This window comes from Ostrea edulis, chromosome 8, assembly GCF_947568905.1.
Source record: "Ostrea edulis chromosome 8, xbOstEdul1.1, whole genome shotgun sequence".
Lineage (NCBI taxonomy): Eukaryota > Metazoa > Mollusca > Bivalvia > Ostreida > Ostreidae > Ostrea > Ostrea edulis.
The window spans coordinates 73,855,652-73,872,135 of record NC_079171.1 but is presented as its reverse complement, the minus strand read 5'-3'; positions in this window follow the sequence as shown (position 1 = coordinate 73,872,135).

The following is a 16,484-nucleotide window of genomic DNA, read 5'->3' as shown; positions in this document are numbered from 1 at the left end:
TATTTCCCAGATAAATAAATTGTATCTCTAAATAAACAAAAAACGAGAAAGACGTGTATTTTAGAAATAGACAATTCCATTCCAAATATATGTGGAACCTCAAAACGCTGAAGGATATGAAATGGGAAATCAAACGTCCCCACTTCAAAGAGAGGAAATGCAAGATAAGATATCAACGCATGGACATGGAATTCTCAGCCAGCTATTCTAGAAACGGAAAAGGCAAGATACAATGAATGAAAATAATGCAACAACAGATGATGACACAAATGAATATTATGCAGGAAATGCAAACGACAATGCAGACTAAATGCTGAAGATTACGAAAAGTGATAAAATCATAACTCCAATAAGCAATACAAAATAGAGAGTTGAGCAAACATCGACCCCTGGATTTACCAGAGATGGGGTAATTTGCCTAGGATAATTAAGCATTCACTGTCGACGGGTCACAACCGCTGGGATCCCTGTATTTTGACCAGGTAAAGGGAATTATCCATAGTCAAAATCAGTATGACAAGAAAGACATAGGTATGGAACACATCAGACAGCATTTGACCCAGTGATAGGTTGTAGTGGCAAATACGATGCCACAATCTTAAATGCATAAACACCATGCCGGCTATAACAAAAACTCGAAAGAAATTGTGTCTGACAGCTATATGTAAAGACAACCTATGCATTAATCACATTTTTTTGTATCCGGTTAATGATAGAAATACAAACTCTCATCACCATATATTCAGAGGCAATGTACGGAGATTTGAATATGGACATGAATACATTGGACACAATCTGTGCAACAATAAGAACCAATTTCAAGAAAATCGCGAAACTCATAATCTCGATGAGCCGAAAGAAAGATTGCCAATTTTCAATGACAAAAAACAACACAACCTACATATTCTTGTTGATTCAATCAAGCATGATTTCATAAATATTTCGTTGGAATGCCCGTAGACAGACAGAGGAGTTCTATTTTTGCTTGAAGGATGATTCACATACATTTGCACCCGAACTTAGTAAAGATGTGAGGCCAAATATTTCTCAATTTCTTTCTGCCATGAAACAGCGATTACGTGATTACATTGCTAGAAACCCATGGACCTCAGCTGCAGAATATGAGAAGACAATATCAAGAATACATTCTGAAATTTTCATCAAAAATACATCCACTGCTTAACAAAGCATAACCAGTATTCATAGGTGAACAGCTGACAACGGAATATCCAATCGGATATTTACCAAACATGGTAAATGACAAGATTATTTCATACCGTGTCGACGCAAAAGAATAGACACATTTATTCAAAAACTTCTACGTGAGAAGAAAAAAATAGCTCGCTGTGACCTTCAATTCGACTTTTAGATATATCGATTATGTTTTGTCTATTAACAATGATAGCTTTCATTCATATGTCGATTTGATATATCCCTGTGAGCTCGAAAAAAAAAGGACACCACAGAGTCGTCCACTTCTGCTTCATACTTAGATATTTTGTTGAAAGTATACATTAACGGCAAACTGACAACTCAACTGTATGACAAATGGGATGATTTCAGCTTCTCCATCGTCAACTTCCCACATTTATGTAGCAATATTCCATTATCACCTGCATATGATGTTTATATATCTCAACTGATTCGATATGCAAGAGCTTGTTCTGGGTATAGTCAATTTTTAAATCGTAAGCTACTGACAAACAAGTTGATGGTACAGGGATTTCAACAGTATCGATTGAATTCAGCTTTTCGCAAATTATATGGTCGTTATAACGATCTAGTTCGTCAATACAACCTCGCATTGGGTCAAATGCTGTATGACGTGTTTCATACCGATTGTTAAGTCGTTCTTGGCAAACTGATTTTGACTGCGGATAACTCCGTTTACCTGATCAGGATATGGGCCTCACGGCGGGTGTGACCGGTCAACAGGGGATGCTTAATCCTCCTAGGCACCTGATCCCACCTCTGGTGTATCCAGGGGTCCGTGCTTGCCCAACTATCTATTTTGTATTGCTTGTAGGAGTTATGAGATTGATCACTGTTCGTTATCTTCACCTTGCACATCAGTGAAAAGTGCAGTAGATATTATATTATGGAATTAATGCTGCAAAGATGGAATGGCGAGAATTGCAAATATCAAAAAGTGATATGTGAGAATAATCTACTGAAGCCAAATTCTGTTTGATGCAAGGAAACGGGGAGGGAAAACATAGAGAACATCTGTGGAGGAAAAAAAACCCACTAAAAATCAGTGAATATCAAGAGGAAGTTAGGAAATTGTGTGAAAAGCAACACGGAAATGTGTCAGTTTTGAAAGAGGAGAATTCACAATTGAAGCAAAGAAGTGATTTAGTAGTTGACTTCACGGCAATCAATCATGAACATAACGAAGCTCAGGACAGACATATGACACCTCAAAGAAATATAGTAGAGCTGGAGAAACACTCTTAGGAGGAGGGGGAAGCTAAGAGAGAACTTAAGGCTATGTTAGAGACAACTGTATAGTGACTGTTGGAATATGTGGATTTCAGAACAAAACGTTTTCAAGAGTTAAATAATCAAACTCACAGGAAGCTTGAGGGAAAATATACTTACTGGGAAGCACAGCTCGCGCAAATGAAAAAGAAATAATCCAGGGCCGTTGAGGAAGTTACAGAAAACTACAGATCAGGGATGACAGAGAAATTCAACCAGATATCTCATCAATATGAAGCCATGGAGGTTGAAAAAGAAGACTTGCCTACTAATCAGATCGTCATCTTTCAGGATCACAGGTCTCATATGGAAAATAGGGATGTCCAGTGACATAGGAAGCTGAATAATGCGACACAAAAAGATTAAAAAATAGAGGTTCTCCTTACAGAAGAGGTCTGCTCTTCTGTAAGTAGAACCTTTATTTAGCCACAGAGAGCTAAAATCCTTTATTTGTGAACTCAAGGACAATATCATGGATAAAGATAATGCTATGTAGGGACGAAACATATATATATATATAGCACATTTACAAACAGCATAGGTTGGGAAGGAGACATAAGTTGCCAATATATATCAAATTCTAGTGTTTGCTGGGAGGCCTTCTTCAGTTAGAGTCTCTTTGAATATCTGGGTAAAACATGGCTTCGTCCGGGAACGACGACTGTTTTCGTCGGGAACAGTGGATGTCGTTACTAACCAGGTACCAAAAGCTCAGAAAGAACTCACGCTAAGCTTCGGGTCAAAGCCTCCCCAGCAGGGGTGTGGGTAGTGAACAGTACAAACTGGAACTTATACTGCCTCGATAATGAGCTATCTTTTCGAGTGATGTTGTAGAGTCTCTCTCTTGATCCCGCAAGCAATTTAACAGCGCGTGAGATCAGCACTTGGCGGGGTTACCTCTACACGTGACAAAGTGTATCTATGCTACACTATATGCAATGTAAATACTCATCGTAATGATGACCTCTACACGTGACTAATTGTATCTATGCTGCACTATATGCAATGTAAATACTCATCGTAATGGTGACCTCTACACGTGACAAATTGTATCTATATTGCACTATATGCAATGTAAATACTCATCGTAATGGTGACCTCTACACGTTACAAATGGTATCTATGCTACACTATATACAATGTAAATGCTCATCGTAATGGTGGCCTCTACATGTTACAAATTGTATCTATGCTGCAAAATATACAATGTAAATACTCATCGTAACGGTGACCTTTACACGTGACAAATTGTATCTATGCTACACTATATACAATTTAAATACTCATCGTAACGGTGACCTTTACACGTTACATATTGTATCTATGCTACATTATATACAATGTAAATACTCATCGTAATGGTGACCTCTACACGTGACAAATTGCATATATGCTACACTATATACAATGTAAATAATCCTCGTATTGGTAACCTCTACACGTTACAAATTGTAAATTATATATGCTGTATCCATCTCACAAAAATCAAAGTACGTTTCAAAATAAAATGCACCCGCGATAGCGATATGCCAGCAGCTTTGGCCATATCACAAATCGTGTATCTGCCATTACTTTCAATTATTTCTTGACTTTTGAGAAATGTTGACTAAAATGTGGGAATCATCAAAAAAAAAATACACACAGGGCTTGAGCTTTATTTTTTTTTTCTACACAGTTAGTAACATTTGATTTATATTTCAAATTAAATATTAAATAATCTGGTATTATTTGAAGTTATTTCAGCAGTATAAACTGAATTCCGTGAAAAGACAATAGCATGATATCATATTCATATTTATCACACGACAACCCTAAATCCAACCCTCGTTTATCTATTATTGAATTTATATCAGATTGTTACATTTTGATATTGTGTACTATACACTATATTTAATTGTGTGTAATGTACACTAGGTTTGCTTTTGTGTATTGTACACCAGGTTTGATTTGATGTGCTCTACACTACGTTTGGTTTCGCACACTGTACACTAGGTTTGATTTTGTGCACTGCACACTAAGTCTGATTTTGTACAATTTACACTAGATATTATCAGTTGTGCTATATACTGTTTGATTATATGTGTTGTACACTAGATTTGATTTTTTGTACATCATTCTAGGTTTGATTTCATGTGCTGTACACTAGGTTTGATTTTGTGTACTGTACACCAGGTTCGATTTTCTATACTGTACACTAGGCTTATTTTTGTTTTCTCTACGGTTTCATTTTATGTGTTGTTTACTATGTTTGAGTATATGTGCTGTGCACTAGGTTTCGTTTCCAATCATGTATATTTAGATTGATTTTGTTTTCCATTGGACACTGGTTTTTCGTATTTGTCCGACCGATAACGTATGCGTATTTCCCCTTGATACATGAACTCGTCCCTGGTATGCCGAAGGGACCGTATTTGTCAAATTCTTTATATTGTATTCCTTCTGAAGTTATTACAGAAATCACTGACCGTTAGTTTCACCTTCATATAATTGGATTTGTTTTGATTACAATAACCTAGAACGTATTCACATTATTACATTCTATGTCACTCACTAGATTTGTTTCTATTTAGAACATATATTGCAGACCTCAATTGATTATGCTTACTATAAACTACTATTGATTCTGTATATTTTAGATACCTTTTAATTCAGACCACTTGAGGTGACGTTTACTTTGTCGTTTTATGTTACGACCAATTCAGTTTTATATCAACTTGGGATTATTTCATTCACTAATGAATATACTTAACTTTGATTACCCAAGGAAAGAAGCAAATGTTGACCTATGAAAGGTGAAGATAACGAACAGTGACCAATCTGTTAACTCCAATACGCAGTACAGCATAGGTAGTTTGACATGTTATATATTGTTTTTGAGATATTGTATCATACAAAATGTTTACACATGGATTAGAAAAATGATTTTGGTAAAAACTAAGAAAAATGTATGAATGGACGTATCAACACATTTTCACATGTAAAAGGTTATTGATTGGTTATATCGCACAAATCCTTGACATCAGCCAACAATAAAAATAAACGCTAGAAACGGAGCATATGATTTGTTGGTAATAATAATAATAATAATTGGTTTTATATAGCGTCTTTCCAGCGTTTGGTGCTCAAATCGCTTTACAATAATCAATGTACATTATTAACCCGGCAGACCTTATATAAATATAGAACTTTTTCAGCCTCCTAGGAAGCATACAGTGCAAGATGTCATTACAAGCGCTAGAACACTAACATTTTAACAATATCTTTCACTGTCTATAGGCAGGTACCCCTGTTACACTTGGGTGGAGTGTGGTACTCCGTATCGTGGAGCCAATCAGAGAACATTTTTGGCAATATGTAGAATACGAAACTAAATACACATAACGCGGCATAAACAACATGGTGTAGAAGTTGTCACCATTGATTGATCTTCAGAAATTAGTTTTTAAAGAAACAATCATTCGAAGTTTGATATTACGAACAGCGTGAAAACGATGACTTACCCAACTGTGTGTGTCAATTGTGTTTCAACAAATTGAACACGTGTATTTAACATTGAAATAGATAACTCAATAGCTACAACATCTAAGGGGCAAAACTGCTAATTATTTATTACGTTACGTATAAAATCAGTATGCAAAGTTCACGTACTCCCAGTATTCACTTTAGATTTTGATCTTACCAAACTTACCAAACTTGCATCGTAAACAGAGCATCTCATTTAATCTTAATTTTATATCATTTCGTCATCCTCTCTCCCCAACCTAGATTCAGAACTTTAACTCTCTGGAAAAAATATATTCGGAAGAGATCAGAGAGCTACACATCCACCTCCTGTGAACAGATTCGATTTACGGCGCACCGAAAATTGAGCACCGCTGAGACTCGATATCGCTATATCATTGCATCGCCGTCTTTTAAACCTAGTATCGAAACAATATTAACACATTTTCATATTATATGTCTGTCCAAAATACCTGATGATATTTATTAAAACCCCATACAAACTGAAAAATCACAGATTCAAATGATTTCCTTTTGGTGACTTGGTCATGTTAGGGAGCTAGTCAATTCGAACCCTGTTGCTATTGATATTTATTTATATAATTTGATACAAGTTATGTATTTCTTCTTCATTTATTATAAACATGAATGATGAAGATAAATAACAAATGTAATTTATCTAAAGGTAAAACAAGGTCACGGTTATTGAAAATGCTACAAACACTTAGATTGGTTCTTCATGCTCGTATGGTGAGGATGGGGACCGCTCCAGACTAATGCAATCCGCATGGCCGTGGATTTACACTCCCTGAAACGTTCTGTTTCACAATGTTTCCGTTCGCTCACCATTTGTTCTCCCTGCCTTCACCGTGTGCTCTCCATATGTTCACTGTGCGCTCATCGAGCGATCATTGTGCGCTCACATTGTGTTCATCTTGCGCTCAAAGTACGTTCACCATGCGATCTGCGTAAGTTCAACGTGGGTTCATCGTGCGTTCACCGTGCGATATTATTTTGAGAAAGCTCTACAGTTATACAACTATCTCAAACCATGGCTTTGAATGCTGACTAATGTTAAGGGTTAGTGCGAGATAATGAATCAATAACCTTTGATTTGCGAAGATGGTACAGACACGATATAGTTAAATTGAAAGGTGAATTTATAATTAGACAGTATTTGTATGATCTGCTCTGTTACTTGTTATTTTTATAGAGCACATGCATTTAAATAAAATACAACAACATATATTAGAAAGCTATATTTGATACTCATATCTGTGAACAACCATTTAGATACAGGAACAATTTCGCTGAACAACGTTGATTCACATACCTGTTCTCTATGCATAGCTGTTGTCAAAACCATGATAAACAAACGCGGGTTTTATTGCAGGATGAAGTAATACATTGCAGGGAGTGTGGTTAAATGACCAATTTCTTTCAACTGTTATGTATATAGTTCCTGGTACCGAAAATCGATCAACTGTGTATGCTTACTCACCCCAACACCTGATGTCATTCCATGTATCCAAAGGTATGTGATTGTCCTACTCTCAATTTTTTATTCCATATGGGATTATCATTGTCATTGGTCAATTGTCGCCCCGTTCACTGTTTCATGACTTACATTTCAAATTAAGGGTGAAACCATCTTTGACAGAGGTGTACAATTTCACACCGAGTGCGAACAATTTCATTCACTCACTCAAAACTCAAGTCACAATAACTGACCCAATCATATCTGCATTAGTCTCTGAACTATAAACGTAGTCAGTAACACTGCCCTCGAGCATACACATATCTGTGTCAGAAATATTTCCGACTCGCTATTCTCGTTAAACAACATTGAAAATAAATAAATGGAAATCTTCCGTATACCGTACTTCTCTAAAGGTTGTTCAGCATCAATGCGGTGGATAATGCTGCTAAAATAAACTGACTACAGCTGACAATTTAAATTGACAGGATTGTTTATAATCGTAATTGTAATTGTAATCTTAAAAAAATGTATAGCGCCCTGTCAACAGTTATTTAAAGTGTTTTACAAATGTGAGAAAAAGGATTATATAAAATCAATGTGCACACACATGTAAATGTAAAACTGATACGATACCAATTATGATGCACCAGATGCGAATTTCGACAAATAATGTTTATTCACTGATATTCAACCGAAATGTTTGAAATCCGAAATAACAATGAAGTTTTAGAGCTATTATTGGAAGAAACAATGTACCAAAACAGTAGAGTCAAATTCGTTTAAGGATAAGAGCTATGCGTGAGGGAGATAATCTTTAATTTTGAAATGAAATTCTAAATTTTTTAACAGCAATTAAATTAAATTTGATATTAAATTATTATATTCAATTAAGTTAAATATTCATGGTGTCAGACTTAAAATGCAAAATCATCATTATTTATATATAGTTCCTAATGTAATGATATAATTACCCTTATATCATCTAAACAATCTAAAACAACCCAAAGGAATAATTGAATACCTAAGAAGGAAATGATTATAACAACAAACTACAGTTCTAATAGCAACTGGAGGTTTTTTATGCACGTGTGCGTGTATGTGATAGAGAAACAGATGTTTTATTTCACAAATCTAAATATGTATTGATGTCGTTTGTAAGATGTGTATTTATTGCAGATGATCACTCTTCTTTATTTATTTTCTTTCAAAAAGTAAAACACACTTAAAGTTCTCGTAAATTCACCAGACTGGAGAACGCTGTCGAGGGTATCTCTCTTATTTGATTGCCTTTTAGCCTCCTATTTTATTTTAGTCTACAAAAATACATTTGAAATACACTCACAGAGTTTGTAATTTCACCAGATCGGAGAATGCTGCCTGTGGTATCTCTGTTATTTGGTTGTTACCCAGGTACCTTAAAGAGAAAGACATGTATACAGTTAATGCCGTTGATGTATCCGATATTGCTGAATAAATGCGATCTATATTTGTTATTTGATTACCATTTAATCTCCTGAAACAGAAAGAAATGTACACAGTCAGTGTCCTGAAATGTCTCTGATATAACTGAATAAATGCGATCAATATGTTTTAAATTATTTTCGACAACGAGTGTTAAGATTCATAACTACTCCTCTACTTCACAAATTGAGCTGAATGTATAATGACGCTGTTTGCAGACACTTTCAAGATATATATATATATGGTGGCGATTCAGGAAGGCACCACCACATGATTCAATGAATAAGCATATCATGTTGACTGGTCACACCCGGTGTGAACTCTTTCTCTTAATCAGATAAGCGGGTTGATCCAACATCAAAATAAGCTTGCAAAGAAGTGCTTAACAGTCCATTTCAACATTCCAGACGTCATTTACAACAATGACAAATTGAAACAATTGTTGATGTTGTCTACAATCAAACTGCTTATCTGTCATGTGAATTATGACTGACCAATAATGCAATGATTTCGCATGCCACGAACTCAATGCCTGAAACATTTTGGAAACTATTTTGATGTGAATGAATATTTGGATATTGGATGGATGTTTTTATGATGCATAATTATGCATTTGTACTTTTAGGTTTTCACCCTAAGATATGTAAGGTGTTTGAACGATTCGATAAATAGATACTGTTGTATATTTTCAAAGAACGGCAATTTATCTAAAACCATCTACACCCACCTGAGCTGAAATATATGAAATAAAAGTCCGAGTCCATTCCATCTGGATTTCTTTTATCATTAAAAAATCACGAAACCATGGATCTATTACTTTGCAAAAATCATGGATATAACTTGAATCAATATAGTTATTGACTTGCAACATATATTTGAAATCAGAAATGTAGGACACGGTTTCTTTTGAGAAGACTTTTACCTGCAGTAGGGATAGTAACATTTTATATTTACAATTCCATATCCTGCAACATTTTGATGCGTATTTTTAGCATATTCCATTTTACTTGAATTGAATTGTTGTAGACCGCTTATAACTCATCTACACCATCTCTACTTGCAATCTGGTCATGATAAATGGAACATATCTCGAATAATAAGATATGTAATTTATATCTCAGAAGCCTATCCGTTCCAAGTCAGTTGATCAACTTCTTTCATTTCAAAATGAAAGGAGAATATAACGAACACAGATGGGTTGTATAAATCCCAAGAAAATGATCATACGCAGAAGAAGCTCTTGCATGTCAAGTATCTTTAGAGATATAAACACACATATGCTGGAGGCAATGGATTTTTGCTACATCATTATGAGAATTAAAGACGGAGAAGCTGGAATCATCATGTTTATCATCATGTTGGGTTGTTACTTTACCGTTAATATATATTTTTAATAAAATATCATCTAAGTATGAAAAATAAGTTGACGACTCTCTGGTGTCTTTTATTTCGAGTTTTCAGGGATATATCGAATCGACATATGGATGAAAAGAATCAGTGTTGGTAGATACAACGTCGTCGACATACTTAAATTTAGCATTGAAGGCCCCAGCAAGATATTCTTTTTTCCTCGCACATCCAAGCCTTTTAATAAATTCTGCTTCATGGGAATGTAACAAAATATCAGTCAACGGAAGAACACAATTCGTGACCATGGAAATCTCAACAGACTATTAGAAGACCTGATCACAAAAAGTACGAACTTATGGTCAATGAGGACTTCAACATATTTCAATTTCAACTTCGCAATAATTGTTCGTGGAATCAAAGTGGTGTTTAACAAAGGAACGGTTTGGATGACTTGATGGTGAGGAATATGATTTTAATCCAACTGTCTTTGTTTGCAATTCGTTGTGGCTGTATTTCAAAAATAGTTGGTGAAATTAGAAGAAAACAAAAAGACACACTGCGACCTTTACTTTGACATTTATCAAAGTCGAGTTATGCATTGACAATGTCTATTTCCATTCGTATGTAGTTCTCAAATATCGTGGTGAACTCGAAGTAAAAGACGTGACAGAGTCTTTATCATATGTTCCCCATTTGAAAATCGTATTGGACGTAGCTGTTGTCGACATACTAACAGGTCTTTTTTTTTTTAAACGTTACTGACCGATAAATTAATTTTCCTATTATGGTGTTACAGAGGGTTTTAAAGTTTCAATTAAAATCAACACATTGCATTGTAATTTATATCGTCATGATGTGATTATATAATGATACAAGTATTCTGTTTGGGCGTTTTTTTCTCATATGTTTCATATAAAAGGTAGATATGAAGAAAAGGTTATTTGGAGAAAGGGGGTACTTACTCATCCTAAATACCCAAACCCGCCACAACCATAGTTAGGTGTTCGGGAGTCCCTGTTTCCCGAACTCTTAATTTTCTATTATTTATAGGACTTATGAGAGTGATCACCTTTCGATATATTCACACATTTCATTTACATTATGGGCCATCCGCTAGATTCTTTAAACAATTAAACAATTCCCAGTGTAGACTTTACAATACAAACTATGATAAACATTTTTTGCTATGAACTTTGGGAATTATAAATAAGTTTGAGAGAACAGAATAGTAGTATGTACAAGGACGATGGATTTCGCATTACATTACTTTGTTAATGATATTGAATGATGTCAACATTGTATATATTATTAATACATGTCTGTTGAAATGTTTTCAATAACAAGTGACACGATTCAGAACTACCCCTCTAATTATTCCCATAATGAGGTGACACTGTTTTGTAGATAATCAGATTATTGAAATCAAATAGGCTATACCCCATGGTTTCATGAAAATGTGATATATGCAAGTTGAAGATAACGAACAGTGATATATATGATTCTTTGGGGGGGGGGGGGGGTACCTTTGAACAGGCAAATTGTAAATTTTATTACTGGTTTACCTTAACACATCAATAGCAATTGACTTAATGATAGTTGTATTGTCATACTAGATCGCTATACCGACCATAGAACTTGCAGAATGCTGACATTTGACAGTAGTAATTTTCCGGACATTCACTCATGTATGTTATTCAAGCTCGTTACATTGAACAGTCACGTCTGTTTTTCAGCATTACATAGCATTGCTGATGGGATTTCCGAATGAAATACATTTTGAGTTTGTAATGCCAATGTTTGTCAAAGGTACATGTGTACCGATTTGGAAGCTTTAGGGTTACCATGTGATCTAAAACTGAATCCCGTTCTTCCCGAATGTAGCTTTGGCCCGTGCATACATGTTGTAAAAAATACTTCCATTCTTCATGGACTGGTGTATTGATGACTGTTATGAAGAATCCATTAATTCTCTATCTACTCACTCTTACAATCATCGATGTAAAATATTTTCAAATACGATAGAATGGATTTACATAGCAGAAATATGTATTATCCCATTAAATGCATCGGCTTCTTTGATTTTCATATTGTACTTACTTGGATTGCATATTTACAATTGAAGACGAAGATAACGAACAGTGATCAATATCGTTACCTCTATAAACAATACAAAATAGAGAGTTGGGGAAACACGGAGTCCTGGATATACCAGCGATGGGAACAGATGCCCAGGGGGAGTAAACATCCCCTGTCGACCGGTCAAACAGTGACTGCACTATCTAGAATGTGTAGTCCGTGTTCGATTAAGAGTGAGCACATCTTAACTTTTATTTTCGGAGGTTAAGGTCGATAACACTCGGCGTTACGCATGTTTGAGTTGAGCAATGGAAACGTAAAGTAACGATATTGCTAGATCTCATAACTGATTTCAGGAATACAAAAATTAGAGTTTGGAAAGACGGACTCTTGAACACACCAGGGGTAGGGTCAAGTGATAAGAGGAGTAAGCATATCATGTCAACCGGTCACACCCTGTGCGAACTTTTCCCCTTAACCAGATAAGAGGGTTGATCCGACATGAAAATAAGCTTATAATAAACCAGACAACATTTACCCCAATGCCAAGTTTTAAAGAATTGTTAATGTTCTCCACTATCAAACTGCTTATCTTTCGTGTGAATTATGACTGACCAATAATGCAATGATTTCGCATGTCAGAAATTCAAAGCCTGAAATATTTTGGAAACTATTTTGACGTGAATGAGTATTTGGATATTGAATTCCTACATTTTTGTGATATTTCATTATGCATTTGTACTTTTAGATTTTTACCTTTAGAGATGTAAGGTGTTTGAATGAATCGATAAATAAATATTTTATCTTTTCAAAGAACGCCAATTTATTTACAGCAATCTACACCCACCTGAATTAAAGTATATGGAATAAAACTTCGAGTCCATTCTATCTGGATTTCCTCTATCACAATAAAAAATAATGAAGCCATGGATGCAATGCTTTGTAAAAATCGTGGATATATTTTGAATCAATATTTTTATTGACTTGCAAAAGATATATGAAATCAGAAATGTGGGACACGGTTTCTAATGAGAAGAGTTTTACCTGCATTATGGAAAGTAACATTTTATATTTACATTACGATACCATGCATTATTTTGATGCCAATGACGTACTCATAGAAATCGTATTCGATCCTCAATATTACGATGCTGAAAGTTGGTAAGTATATTCCATTCACAAGCTTGTGGTATAACAATTGAGAGTTCAAGATCTTTCGAATATAACGTTAAGACGGCGTTTATGTGTCATTGTTGACCTACTTAAAATTTTAGATATATTTTGAACCATTATTTTTATTGACTTGCAAGAATGTATGGAATCGGAACTGTGGGATACGGTTTCTTTTGACGAGACTCTTATGTGTGTATGTGTAGATGGTCAGTAACATTTTACATTTACAATACAATTTCCTGCAACATTTTGATGCGAATGGCGTATTTATGAAACAAACGTGTTCAATCATCTATCTTACGACACTGAAAGTTGGTACCTGTCTTTTATATACCAGCTTGTGGAAATCCAATTGAGAGTCTAAAGTCTTTCGAACATAACTTTAAGACGGCTTGTATGTGTCTTGATATGAGTTAATGTATCATAGTAAGTATTAACATTATTGAGGACTCTCAAGTACGTGACCTTACATGTATGCATGGTTATTTGATAATTAGTTATGATAGCTAAGTATTCAGCTAACTTTTAATATATGATCACGTTACCTTTGAAATGTACAGATCCCTTGTATTGTTAACTCAATTAACACAACTGGTTGTGTTACATTAATTGTTTTTGTCACTAAAATGCATGAATTCATCATTTGTTAGGTAGATCATTAATCGGTGATATCTAGGATAATATCGAAGCCGAATCCTTGTCAGAATTAGAAAAAAAATATGATGTCAATATTAGAATTCTGTAAAAAAAAAGATACACCAAAACAAAATAACGCACCATACACTCTTCTGTATGTATTAAGTCATGCTAAATACGATAATTAGATAAGTTGCTTGCTGAATATGATTCGATACAGCTGCCTAAGTTGGATAAAATAATTTCTTCTGTTTGCACATACCACTACTGTGATTGTAGTTTACTGGAACTTGGTCACGTGATTACAAAACAAATCTGATATGACATTTAACTGAACATTAGATATATCAAAGACAGTTTATCTATCAATAATGCGGAGTCGATATAGCATAGTCGATACCATTAGTCATCTTTATCTGCTTCATATATGTGTATGTAATTGGATAAAGATGTCATCGGCAGACTAACATCTTAATTATTAGAGAGGTTACTGGCCAATCAATTGATTTTAATAACAGTATACCGAAGTTTCAACAGCCTAAATCAAAATAAATCTATTGTAACTTTTTACGACTGTTATTGTGATATTATAAGCATATACAATACAATAAATGCAGTAGTTTCCACTACACACCTTAGCATACACTATGATAAGCGATCTCTGTTTTAAATGTACGAACTGTTTGAACACTTTCGACAGATGCATTAATTTAGTATGCAGTGTGATTAATCTTGTTTACTGCACGGTTTAATTTTGTTTACTTCACACTAGCATTGGTTTCATTTACTATATATTGGAATCGATTACGTTTACTCCACACCAAGATTGATTTTATTTAGAATACAGTAGGATTGATTCTATTTACTGCACAGTAGGGCTTGTTTTTGCTTATTTTAAACTGGAATTTATTTTGTACTATACACTATAATGTGTTTTGTTTATTTTACATTATGATTAATTTTATTTACAGTATATTAGAATTGATTATGCTTATTATGCATTGATTTTGATTTTTTTAACATTCACTATGGATAATTATGTTTACTGTATGCTTGTTATAAATGTAACGTCTATTTATTTATAGAGAAAATGCAGATTTGGTTGATTTCTGTGTTTTGTGCAGGTTGTCTCTGTAGACATTTCTAATAAAGTATTAACATTCACTATGTTTAGTAATATTGTCAAGTCATTATTATCAAATATATGTCTCATCGTTTACCTTGCATACTTCACCTTGCATACTTGACATACATTGGGGAATCTTTACATACTGCTTTCTTATCCCCTAAAAATCACAGATATTCGGACGATGCCATGGATATTTCAATCCCGATCTTGTTGTTTATAATTAGAAATAACCGTGATTATGTTGAGAATGTGACACAGCTTGAAACATAACTAATGTTTCTGTGTTTTTCTTGTTTTATTGATATACTTTCTTATATATGTGTTGCTCTAAATAACATGTAAATAACATGTAAATACTCATTATGATGGAGACCTAATTATCTAGTTATTTACATACCGGTCTTGGTAAACATATGTTATGTATAAATACAGAATGTCGTTAGCAGTTTGAGTTTGTGGTCAGTTACTTGTCAATAATTAGTTGTTAAGTCATGCAGTTGTTAAAGTAAGAGGCTCGTGCAGATTTCAGAAGTCACGGTTAATGTTGACAGGTGTGAAGGACAGGACAAGGACACTACAAATTTGTAACTATATTTAATTAAATCCGTTTGTTAAATTCGCAATATTTGACGGCAGCGTTGCTGGGTTTTTTGTGGTTTTTTTTATATATATATTTTGTTTTGCTGTTAATCAAGTGTAAACACAATGTATAGGTAAACAATATCTTATTCCTGCCAATTATTAATCTTAACCAGAAGAGGGAAATAATAGACAGCTAAGTTGTTCTCCTTGAAGTTGAATTATTTTTTTTTCCGTTTATTTGTAGCGTTATATACTTGTGGAAACCAAAAAAAAAAATCAACAACAAAGTCTTTTTTCTTTTCCTTTTTATTGATAAATCAAATAGATTTTAAGGTAGAACCAGGGTGACCAGACGGTTACAAAACCTTATTTCCCTGATAAATAAATGATATATCTAAGTAAACAAAAAACGAGAAAGGCATGTATTTGAAAAATAGACAATTCCATCTCAAACCACAGCAGAACCTCAGAATTCTGAAGGGAATGAAGAGGGAAATCAAACATTTCCACTTCAAAGGGAGGAAATGCAAGAAGAAATATCAACCCAGGGCAGTGCATCTGGACATGCAATTCTCAGTCAGCCTATAACAGACACAGAAAAGTCAAGACGCCATG